Source organism: Myotis yumanensis, unplaced genomic scaffold (assembly GCF_028538775.1).
Source record: "Myotis yumanensis isolate MYYU_CA2020_CCGP unplaced genomic scaffold, mMyoYum1.0.hap1 SCAF_11, whole genome shotgun sequence".
Classification (NCBI taxonomy): domain Eukaryota; kingdom Metazoa; phylum Chordata; class Mammalia; order Chiroptera; family Vespertilionidae; genus Myotis; species Myotis yumanensis.
Genome location: NW_027223762.1, coordinates 18604849 through 18617387, shown reverse-complemented (window position 1 = coordinate 18617387; position 12539 = coordinate 18604849). Strand labels below are relative to the sequence as shown.

At 45.9% G+C, this 12539-nt stretch overlaps 1 pseudogene; it reads left to right on the top strand.

Moving 5' to 3' along the window:
- The first annotated feature begins 2089 nt into the window (after nucleotides 1–2089).
- Nucleotides 2090–2409, top strand: LOC139019393 (cytochrome c-like; annotated as a pseudogene).
- The last annotated feature ends 10130 nt before the right edge of the window (nucleotides 2410–12539 follow it).

Here is a 12539-nt window from a genome sequence, read left to right as displayed (position 1 = left end):
AGCCCCTCTGCCTTGCCTCCTGGTCCAGGCTCCCGAGATGGCCTCAGCTTCCTCAGTGGAGCTGTTAGATGTGCCAGAGGCCCCGGGTCCAAGGCCGCAGTGTCCTCTCACCCAGTCCTGTCCTGTGGGAAAAGAAGGCGGTGTCTTCTGGGAAGCTGGGCCGCATTGCCTCATGTGTGCAACTCACTGGGAGGTCCCCTGACAGCGCTCCCTGATGTTCCCTCACATTTGCACTGTGTAGCGTGGTGTTGTCTCCACTCCCCTTGGCAGGGCATTGCATGAGCGCTGTCCTGCAGCCTCATTACCGCAGGCCTGGAAAGCTCTCATGAAAGCCGCAGAGGGACTGGCCCAAAGCCTCGCGTGGAGGAAATTACCCCCGCCTGGCCTCCTCCAGGATCTTTCAGGAACGTGGCACGCTCCTGCCTAAAGAACTGCCTCTGTGCTGAAGGTCCGGAGGGAGCACGTCCGGGCGGGGGGTAAAATGAGGTGAGGAAGACGTGCTGCCCGCTACCTCCTGGGAATCAGAGGAAAACACAAGTTGGCTATTGATGTTGCGCCCTTCTGCCAAGAGCAGATGGCTCTGAGGCGACAGCAAATGGCCGTTGAGCTGATGCTGTCTGAGCCCCTATCAGGTGGCGCTGTTCTAACAGCTTTACATACTTTAGCTCATTTAGTCTGCACCACTGTGGGTTCTTGGCTTCGTGCAGTAAAGAGTCCAATTCGAGCTGGCATAGAGTTTAAAATAAAAGTGAGATTATTGGTGAAGCAGACAGAGAGTGGGCTACTCCACAGGAAGAGTAGAGCCCCTCCCCCCCCAACAGAATTTGCTTCCTTCACTGAGATTTATTTAATCGAGGATGAGGGGCGGGGGTAGGGCATTCAATGAGGGGGAGGAATAGTCAGGATCTTTCTGGAAAAGGGGTGGAGATTTCTCAGAAGAGCTCCATGGGCCATTTTTTGTCCTTATATGGGCTTTCTGTGGTTCTGGGCGTGTCGGTTAGCTTGCTGATGTATTGCAGTGAGCATATAATGAGGCTAGGGGTTACCATTGGATGAATTCGTCTCCATATCGGATGGAGCTGGTCTCTGCCAGTTTTACACCATAAATCCATAGTGGGTGGGAGGTGTCTTCCTTCTTGACAGCTCCTGTCGATTTTACCGATGGCAGCTGTTCTGCCACATCCCCCAACTCATCGGTATCCTCTCCATTTTACCTGGGCCCAGAGAAGTGATCTGCGGCAACTGAAGTCACTCAGTTATGAGTAGTGGAGGCAGACTCACACACCCTGGCTGGCTCTGGAGTTGTCTCCGTTAACCACTCAAAGAGTCATGGGAAAAGACAAGGAGAAGATGATTGGTGTCACCTTAGGCTCTCGGGAGCCTGCAGGTGGGTAAGGGTGTGTCGCCCTGAGAGCCATCACAGTGAACCAAGCAGGCCAAGTCTTTATTCCTGTGAGGTCCACGTCCTTGTGAGACTCCGATTTTACTGGACAGGAAGAAGGACTTAGTAGTAGAAGGAATAATAGTAATGACTGTTATTGAGAGCTCATGCTTTACCATCAACGTTGCTAATTGATTTCCTGACAATATCTCATTTAATCCTCACAACTATCCTCTGAGGTTAGGGTATTATTATTCCTCTTGCATGAATAAGGAAACTTGGGCTCAGAAGAGTTAACTAACAGGGCAAAGGTCACTGCTTTTAAGTTAGAGCTGGTTAATGGGCCAAGAGTGCCTGCCCCCAGAAGCCAAAATCTTAATGGTTGTGATATGTTGGCTTCATTGCTTTCAGTCTCCTCTGGAGGTTTAGATGAACCTGAAAGGCATTTGGGCCTGTGGCCAGGGGCCTGTAAAGAATTGCCATCATCTCAGAGGGGATATCCAGAGCCACTGAGGTCATTCTCCCCGCCCTGGCTCCTGTGATGTGCTCCACAGGGATGTGGAGGTCCGGAATGTACCCCTTCTAAACTCTTACAGACTTTACTCTGGGGTTTTCCCTCATTTGTCAAGAAGAGGAGCCGAGAGAGCGGGACATCTGGATTGCGAGTGGGGATCTCAGTGTCACGCGCGACTAATAAGCGATTTAAAAATGGGTGATGTTGAGAAGGGCAAGAAGATTTTTGTTCAGAAGCATGCCCAGTGCCATACTGTGGAGAAAGGGAGGCAAGCACAAGACTGGGCCAAATCTCCATGGTTTCTTTGGGCGAAAGACAGGTCAGGCCCCTGGATTTTCTTACACAGATGCCAACAAGAACAGAGGTATCACCTGGGGAGAGGCTACACTGATGGAGTATCTGGAGGTTCCCAAGAAGTACATCCCTGGAACAAAAATGATCTTCGCTGGCATTAAAAAGAGTGCAGAAAGGGCAGACTTGATAGCTTATCTCAAAAAAAGCTACTAATGAGTAATAGTTGGCAACTACCTTACTTATTACAAATGTCTCAGGACTTTTTTTATGTGTACCATATTTAAGTTGATCTCATACACCAGAATTCAGATCATGAATGGTGAATAGAGCATTGCTTTCCAGCAGTCCTGATTTAAATAAGATTGGCTTGTGGTTAAATGAATATGGTCAGCTTCTTGAGCTTTGATGGTGATTTGGGTTCAGCAAGCGCTGTCACTGTCCTTCCTTCTAAAAATATGATTGGACTTGATTCCTAGTGTTCAACTTTTCACAGAGGTGGTGAGAGCCATCTCAGAACTTGTAGGAGATTGGCTGATATTTAGATTTCTATGACTGGTTGTATTACCTTGTTTAAATTCTGAAGAAATCCTTCACCGTCTCTTAGACCTGCAAGACTTGCTTGTGTTTCAAGTTGTGTTCATTAGCCTGTTAAAAGGCAGGGCTGCAGATGGGCTGACAGTGACCATTTTATCTCCTTGGTCCCAACTATGCCAATTTAATACAATTCCCTGTATCTAAACAGTTGCCTTTTACTGAATAAAAGGCATTTTAGTGTGGTTTCTGTATAATATCAAATAAAGAGTATTTAACACTTCTACATTTTATAGATGATCTTTAAGGTCAGGTGCTTGTAAAACTCAGTGTGACAAGATATAGTAGCAAACGTTGTGAATTCTTTAAGTCAGACTAAGTTATAATTCAGGGTTGTCTGGAATCACTATTCATTGACTATACATGTGTGTGATTGGTAATGGTGCTTTTGCCAGTTCACTGGGATTAAAGTAGAGAATAGGTCATCTACACAAAATTGTAAATTATGTCATCATGAGGCTTAAGATAATTAAAAACAAAGTCGCAGATCAGTAAAAAGAAGAAGAGCCTATCTGAATACAAGCATACCCATTCTTTAAAGTAAGGAATAGGTCTGAAAGACAAGTAATATTTTTGTTTTGTTTTGTTTTCATTCCACATTTGCAAAGTTAAATTAGAGCACCAGTTCTTTAAAGAAGGAAAGGTATTTTTGGCACAGGCTACATAGTACAAAACCCCTGGTTCATGAGGATGCAAACTGGCATGCCTTTTTGGAAGATAACAAGGTGGTCTCAACACCCTTTAAAATGCATATTCCCTTGGTTCAAGTATCTCTACTGGGGAAACACTTACAAATGTATGTAGAATTGCACAGAAAAGTGAAGTCATTAGAGTGGAGTTGGAACAGCACATATGATCATCTAAGAGAAATGGTTCAATAAATTGTTATGATCAAATTACACAATAGTTTAAAAGCATGAGGCAGATCTGTACCTTCTGTGTGGACAACAAGGCAATTGTTAAGTTAGAAAAAAAAGTCACTGAACAGTACTTCTAGTGTGATCTCATTTGTATTAAAATACATACATATGTACAAACATATGCACATGCATAAATAGAAGGCACATGGTTCCCCTCGTCATGTTTGAGAAGGGCTGGGGGTATGGGTTTTCCCACTTTTCTGCATATTCTTGCATACTGATTGAACCTTTTGCAACAAGAGTCTATTCATATACTATATGTGTGTGTTTTAAGAATTTGTATCTTACCAAAACAGAAAATGATATGTATAATATTGTGGTTGTAGAATATAAACCACAGTCCGAAGATTTTTTTTGGCTTTTAAGTAGTCCAGAATGGTACGGGGTCATCTGATCACTAGACATGCTTTCCCTATATTGCTTTCCTGCTCCTGTTATGGTCTCTGGCCTTCCATGGTCTGTGACACTGTCCTAAAGCCCCAAGATGCATTTAATAAGAATAAATATAGCCAACTTTAACTGAAAAAAAGATAAATGTAAAAAAAAATGTAAAATCTCATATTTATTTTTTAAAAAATCAATGGCCAAAGTCCAATTAAAGACTCAGAATGGTATCAAGTCTTATAATAAAAGATGAAGACTTCAGTTGATCACAGGCTTAGTATGGGTACAACAGTGGAATGCAAATATTTTAAAACTAGAGGCTCAGTGCATGAAATTGTTCACGGGTGGGGTCTCTCGGCCTTGCTGGTGATTGGGCTGATTGGAGCCATCTTGTGCAGTCCTGATTGGACTGATTGGGGCCAGCCAGCCAGGGGGAGGGACCACGGGAGGTTGGCTGTGGGATGCACTGACCACAAGGGGGCAGCTCCTGCATTGAGTGTCTGCCCCCTTGTGGTCAGTGCACATCATAGCTACTGGCCGGTTGTCCAGTTGTAACAGTTGCTTAGGCTTTTCTATATATAGATAGTCCAAAAACTTAGTTTGCGTTAAAGAAACTCTGTGTGGCTGATGGGAATTAACTACATCCCTCTGGGCTAAGCAAGATGTCACCTTTGGGGTACTGTGCTCGGTTTTAGGTACATACTTAGGCACATTTAAAAACTACATGGTCTAGAAGGCACAGAAAGCCTGGGTACAGTTCTAGAAAACAAGTTATTTAAAGAACTGGAGCATTTCTTAGTTGGTGGGCTGATGGCTCGGCAACAGCACAATAGCCATCTTCAAACAGGTGAAGGGCTGTCATGTGAAAGGGAAATTGTCTTGGTCTATGTCACTCCAAATGGTAACTCTAAGTTCAGCAGGAAAGAATCACTCCAAATTTTTTCTTAATGTTGGGAAGAACGTCCTAACAACCAGAGCTTTCTAACCAGAGCAGTCCAACCATGGGACAGGCCACAGTTGAGTCATGAACCCTTCCATCATAGAACGGAAAAATCCTGTTGGAGGCTGATGGTCACAAAACCAGTGTATAATTACCCAGCCCTTGTGTTCTCTTTTGGGAATGTGTAGGGGAGGAATAGCCACTTAAGTTATCACATTACCAATTATTTTCTCAAGCCCTGGCTGTCACTACAGTTTTTGACCTGAATTTTTGTTCCTTTCTGCAAAGAGAAGAAAACCAGTGATAGAATACAGACCTACCCCTAAAAGCTAAGAGGTTAACGGAGAAAAAGAAGATTGGAATCTGGATTCTCTACCAAGAACCCATCCCAAATCTGAAAAAGGTATCAATCAACATGCCCATGGCTAGATACTGTGATTTAGCTGAACCCAAATGTGCATTCTGTTTTGTTTTTTATTGTTGTTTGTACTTTACTTCTTGTTGCTTTATGCATTTTCTTGGTAACCTGGTAAATATTTATTTTTAGGAAACAAAAATGAAAAACAATATTCTTCATCTGCCTAAAGATTTTCTGTGCCTGATCAAAGAATTAAGAAAGTAAAGTTTTTCTCTGTTGACGAAAGTAGTAGACAGAAGTCTCCTGGTTCTACTGTGAGAAAGGTGAATTTCAGGAACCAGATGGGGTGGGAGTTGAAGCACCAGGAACAAACTTGCAGAAGCAACCACAGGCCTTTCTCTCCTATGGAATCATCACTGCTTTGCGTTAGTAAGACCTTTAGCTCATACTCAAATACTGAGCAGGAGGCACTCGTGGACTGACTGTGAGACTAGACTAAATGATCACCAGTGTTACCTTTGATATTTTGCTCCTTTTTCTTTTCTTGGTTGTTCTATCTCTTTGACCCCTTTTCTACTTTCTTCACTCCCACTCTTCCTTCTCCTCAGCCCCTATTCCTTGCTCTTCTGTGAGAGAGGAAAGGCAAACAGGAGAATGTAGAGAGAACAGGAGAGAAAGGCTAGCAGGGATGGTGGCAGCAGGAGAAAAGAATGGTGGTCTGCTGAGGGTGAGGAAGAGATAAGAAGGTGAGATGCGTGGGAGAGAAGGAGAAGGAAGAAGGAAGAGGAAGAGAAAAAGGAAGAGGAAGAAGGAAACTAAAGAAAACGGGAAGAAGCCATTAGAGAAACGCACCGTTTACTACATTTAGGAAGCACAGGAGACTTTAAGTGAATCATCTCTTAGAACAGTGGTTCTCAACCTTCCTAATGCCGCGACCCTTTAATACAGTTCCTCATGTTGTGGTGACCCCCAACCATAAAATTATTTTCGTTGCTATAATTTTGCTTCATAACTGTAATTTTGCTACTGTTATGAATCATAATGTAAATATCTGATATACAGGATGTATTTTCATTGTTACAAATTGAACATAATTAAAGCATAGTGATGAATCACAAAAACAATATGTAATTATATATGTGTTTTCCGGTGGTCTTAGGCGACCCCTGTGAAAGGGTCGTTCGACCCCCAAAGGGGTCGTGACCCACAGGTTGAGAACCACTGTCTTAGAATAACACAGTGTAACTGAGGGCAGGTACTCTTTACATAATATATTTCTTCTATTTTCAAAAGGAATTGCAGGAAGGTTACCATAAAGACCACAGATACATTCAAACCATTCAAAGAGCAAGGTCATATCAGACCCTGCCGGGGAGAAGCGATTGCAGTTGAGCACAAACTTTTTCTCAGCCCTGAACTCATAGTGTTATGAAAATATTTCTCTCTCATGCTCTTAGTTTTTTATTTTTAGTAACTTTTCATTCTGATATGATTTCGAACTTACAGACAAGTTGCAAGAACATCATGAAGAACTCTCATTTACCTGGATTCTTCAGTTAGGAACCTTTTGTCATGCTTGTTTTATTATTTTCCTCTCTCTGGTTTCCTCCCTCGCTCCCTGTCTTTTTTCCTTGAAACGTTTGAGAGGAAGTTGCAGGCATTGATGCCCTTTGCCTCTAACTATGAATGGAAGTATTTGGTGAGAAATTAGAATAATACAGTGTTGCTCTGTGGCTTTCACAAATACCAGACGATATGGAAAGAGCTTGGTGGGCAATCAAGTTGGAAGGGGTGGAGGGTTGAGAAACTTGTCTTAGGCAGCACTGATTTAGCAAGTGACTATCTTTTTCTTAGCTTTAGTAGGTTGATAAAATTAGCAAAATCTTCTAAAGCAGTTTCTAGCCACACTTTACATAGGATTGGAAAAACATCAAATAATATTAACGGAAGGGTTGATGGTTTAGGAGGTAACATTCCTGACCCCAATTGCGCCATCTATGAAACCTCAGGACCACCGCTGCTTATTGCAAAGGCAGAGGGTCTTGGCTAGCATGCACAGGGCTTCATTCTAAAACACACTTTAAAAACAACATCTTAACATCTTTGAAATCCGAATATGTCTTAAAATCAAAGGCATAATTACAGTTGGCCGCCTGCAGCTTTTATATTAATTAGCATATAAAACAATGGTGCAGCCTCAACCGGTTTGGCTCAGTGGATAGAGCGAGTAGGCCTGCAGACTGAAGGGTCCTGGGTTTGATTCTGTTCAAGGGCACATGGCCGGGTTGAGGGCTCAATCCTCAGTAGGGGGCATGCAGGAGGCAGCCGATCAATGATTCTCTCTCATCATTGGTGTTTCTAGCTCTCTCTTCCCCTCTTTCTTCCTCTCTGAAATCAATAAAAAACTATATATGTAAAATAATGGTGCATCCTACAAGGATGGTTTCTTAAATTAGATGAAATAAGATCTACTTTTAGCTCTGTGGTTCTCAGCCTGTACATTACCAGTGGGAGGGAAGCAGCAGCAAGTCAGGTGGACACAAGGTTTTGGTACCAGCTCTTAAGAATCCTCTCAATTCCCAGCTTCCCCCCCTCTGTCATACTCTCGGTCAACTTGGACACTTGGTTTGTCTTCTTGGCCCTGCCTACCAGCATGTGTCTGATTGCTGATTCCTGCCCACCCCACACATCAAGTATTTGCCAGAGATTATGCTTCTACCACACTAAGCATGTCAAACTCAAAGGCTAACACAGGCCAAATAAATGAGGCATGTGGCCCTCGGGTCGCGAGTTTGACCTGCTTGCACTACACTGTCTTTTCAGAGCATGTGCATATGTGTGTTTGAAGGAGGTTCGAAGAGTTGGGTTTTATTTTTTTACCCATAAAATCAACACAGAGATTATTCTAGAGAGAAAGCCCAGGAAGAAAAGCAACTTCTAGCCTGATGACATAAGGGCTGAGCTTTCTTGGCGATTGACTCCAAGAGCAATGCATCTATCTCACTTGCTGACTGAAACTAATAAAAATAATAATAGGTTTGGGCTATCCTCCAACCCCAAAAAGAGCAGTGAACAGAAGTGGGATACGTGTGGACTAACGGAGCTGTTGTCTTGGCTTCTTAGCATGTTCCCCCCATCCGGTCTTTCTTTTTCTGATAACAGTCCTAGCCTCAGCCCCAGACAGGAATGGCCTGGTGCAGCCTGGCATGGCCAAGTCCTTCCAGGGAGCCACATAATGACTTTGGGAGAAAGATGTTCTCTTTTCCTTGGGGTGGTTCATTTGAGACTGCCCATGGCCAGCTTTCCCACCATGTGGAGAATCTGCAGAACAGAGCCCCAGCAGGTACCAACATAGACAAGAGGGCAGGGAGAGCAGCCCAGGTCCCTCCATCCTGTGAGGTACCACTGTTATCACTCCCGGCACATGAGCCAGCACATTCCTGGCCTGCTTAAACAAGCTTAAGCTGGGTGTCTGTTCTTTGAAATCAATACAATACAAGGCATTTAAAACCTCTACTTTAAGCTCTCTTCAGCTTACCTGCTCTTTTGAAAGTTATTTGCAGCAAGCAATTCAAGTTTCAGATTTAGGAGGGTGAAATCCCCATATTCTGTGCTGCTGCCTAAAAGCAGATGCATGGATCTTAGATACTGTCTTTGGTCGAGAAGTTGTGATGATAAATAAAGGGCTTGGTGTGAATTCTCACTAGAGGGAGGGGACCCACCTTGAGCTGGATCAGGGGTACCCACTGGCCACTTTGGATTTACCCTATCTTTTCATCAGGTACCAGATGGGCCCTGCAATAGAGCCTGGGAGAACCTGGGGCCTGCAGATTCCGAAGAAGGTGCTACCACAGCCAGTTATTTTCGTTTTAGTTTGTCATAACTAATAATGGCTTATCTTTCTGATGGCATTTCCTTAAAGGGCTCCTCTGCTTTTTTTTAAAGCATGTCCTAGTACAAGAGCTAAGCTCAAGGTGCCACTGTAGCATGGAGGACATGCCTGAATTATGTGCTGTGGCAGGAAGACATGCACTGAGTTTATCTAAAAACTCTAAGACATTATTCAGAAATTACACAAGAGGTCTTAGGGAACAGCCTTGCTTTATACTTTTTAAGCCAGGAATTTGCTTGGTTGCAGTGGTTCTCAACCTTCCTAATGCCGTGACCCTTTAATACAGTTCCCCATGTTGTGGTGACTCCCAACCATAAAATTATTTTCATTGCTACTTCATAACTGTAATTTTGCTACTGTTATGAATCGCAATGTAAATATCTGATATGCAGGATGCATTTAGGCGACCCCTGTGAAAGGGTCATTCGACCCCCAGGTTGAGAACCGCTGGTAAAGGAAACCTCCATCCACTCTGATTCTGGAGGAGACACTGTGGTAAAGGCTTTCAGGAATGTTGATAGCGCAGAATTGGCATTAGCCCACAGACAATTCCCGTCCACCAAATGAAAGTCTAATGAGAGACTGACACATGCAGGAGCTTGCAAAAGCTGGACATTGTAAGGTCCTTATGAAACTCATTTCAAAGGAGATGTAGGCAAACATGGCTCTGGGAAACCAATGCTCTTTAAACAGTTGCTCAACTGATGAATGGAGTGGACCCAGAGACAGGGAAGCATGAAACAGAGTGCAGACTCTCAGAGGGAAGGTGGGGGACAGTGGGTGGGCGAGAGGTGATCAACCAAAGAGCTTAACCCATGGACACAGACAATAGGGTGGTGAAGGCCTGGGGCAGGGGGTAGGGCTGGCTGGAGGGGCGTCAGTGGGAGGAAAAGGGGGACATATGTAATACTTTCAACAATAAAGATTTTTTTTAAAAAAATAAACAGTTGCTCAAAAACCAACTTCACCATGGATGTGAGTACTCCACTCTGATTCTGGAGGAGATACTGTGGTAAAGGCTTTCAGGAATGGTGTGTGAAATCATTTCTAGAGGATCTCTCAAAACCTACCAAATAAGCCCTAGCCGGTTTGGCTCAGTGGGTAGAGCATTGCCCTGAGGACTGAAGGGTCCCAGGTTTGATTCTGGTCAAGGGCATGTACCTAGGTTGCAGGGTCAATCCCCTGGCTCTGGTCAGGGTGTGTGTGGGAGGAAACCAATGGATGTGTCTCTCTTACATCAATGTTTCTGTCTCTTCCCCTTTCTTCCACTCTCTCTAAAAATCAATGGAAAAATATCCTCTGGTGAGAATTAACAAAAAACAACAACAAAAACTACCAAATGAAGACTTTTACAAAAAGGCATTTTCTTATCAGGTCAGATATTTATCATTGGTTTCAGTCTCTCCTGAAGTCTTTTTATTCAAAACCAATTTAATTGCAAAAGATCAGCATACGATTTCTTCTGTGTGACCCTCAGAACCCTCAATTCTGCAAACAAATACAACTATAAAAAATGTCTTCCGGAGTGATCATTTCCTATGGTATATACTAGTAAATATCTAATCACTATGCTGTACACCTGAAACTAATGTAACATTGTTTGCCAGCTATAATTGAAAAATAAAATTTTTAAAAATTCTTCCAGCTGTTGGGAGAGCAGACAGGCAAGAAGGCATTTGTGCCTTTTATCTGACGATTTCCTTTCGCATAAACTTGTATGATGGATCTGGAGTGTGACTTCGTGGGTTCAAATCCTGACTCCACCCCAGTTTAGCTGTGCTACCTTGAGTAAGTCACATAACCTCTCTGAACCCCAGATTCCTCCTCTGTAATCGGGAAACAGATACTCGAAGCTCCAGTAAAATGCCAAAACACAGGGTTGTCACATGGTAAACGTACACCTTTTACATTTACACTTGACGACCTTGGAGGCCTAGAGGTACACTTCCTACCTGATGAACTAAGACATCCCACCTTTCCCACGGGCTTGCCCTCCCCCCAGCCTTGCTGCGAAGACCTTTCCTCTCAAAAATACTTTGTACCAGCCGGTAGGAGCGGGTGCAGCCAGCCCGAGGCCAGCGCTGGCTCCTGCGCCTCCTGCCTGCGGCTGCCCCTTTGAAAGAAGCGTTCCCACCTCCAGCGCACGCACCCAGATCTGGCCTTCGGGTGGCGGCCCGACCTCGCGGGCCCGGCGGGCGCGGCTGTGCGTGCGCTGCGGAGGGTGGTGGCGGCCAGCACCCCGCCCTCAGCCGCCACCCCCGTCGCCGCCCCAGCGTGTCAGGTGCCGTGAGAAGCGCCGAGGGATATGACTAGAGCTGGCTTTCCAGAAGCGACGCACGCAAGGCACAGCTCTGCACGCAAGGGGGAGGCGGCAGCGGAGGAACTTTTCAACCCGATCAAGTTCTCCGTCTCGCTGCGATTTGCCTCTCCCGCCCCTTCCCCCTCCTCATCCCCCCCCTTCCTCCGGGAACCTTCAGAGAGCCCCCCTCCCCCTCCTCTCCAGCCCCATGGTTTGCCCCAGCTTGGCTCCGGGCCCAGCGCCCCAGGGCTGCAGACAAGGCCTGCGCGGCCCCGCGCCCTCCAGTGGGCGGCGCCACCTGGAGGAGTTTCCCCGCGGGAAACCTCGGGGCCAGCGGCGCCCCGCCCCTGCTGCCAAGGACAGTCGGGGCCCGGAGGCAGCGGGGCGGGCGTCGCTCCAGGATTCTTGATATCGCTGCGCGCGGAGAACTTTGCGCGCACGCAAAAGGGCTTCATTGGGGGGCCATCTGTTTACAGGAACGTTAAGATAAAATAACCAGGGAGGCTGTCGGGCAAACCGCACCACAAACCACACTTTCCTCTTTTCCAGACGGACAGGTTTCCCTTCCTGGCCGGGGCGCCCAAGTACCCCGAGCAGTGTTCTCTCGGGCCCGCAGCGGAAGTCACTGGAAGGGAAGGGAGTTTCGGGGAGCTCTCAGCCGTAGGGGCAGATTCTGGCCGCAGCGCGTCCCGCGGAAACCGTGCGGCCACTGTCGGGGTGACTGGGATGAAGAGCGGTTTTCGTGTGCATGAAAAGCTCAGACCGCCGCTTCTAGTCAAATCACCAGCCCCTTCTCCAAGGCCGTCGGGGCGCGCCGGGGCCGCCTCGCGTGACCACCTGCGTGCGGCGACTCCAGTGGGAGTCCGAGCCTCGGGGACCGTCCCACGCGCCCCGCCCTCTGCCGCGCCCCGCCCCCGCCAGGTCCAGCTGCCTCCTCCCTCGACTCAGACCTTAAAAACGGGATGG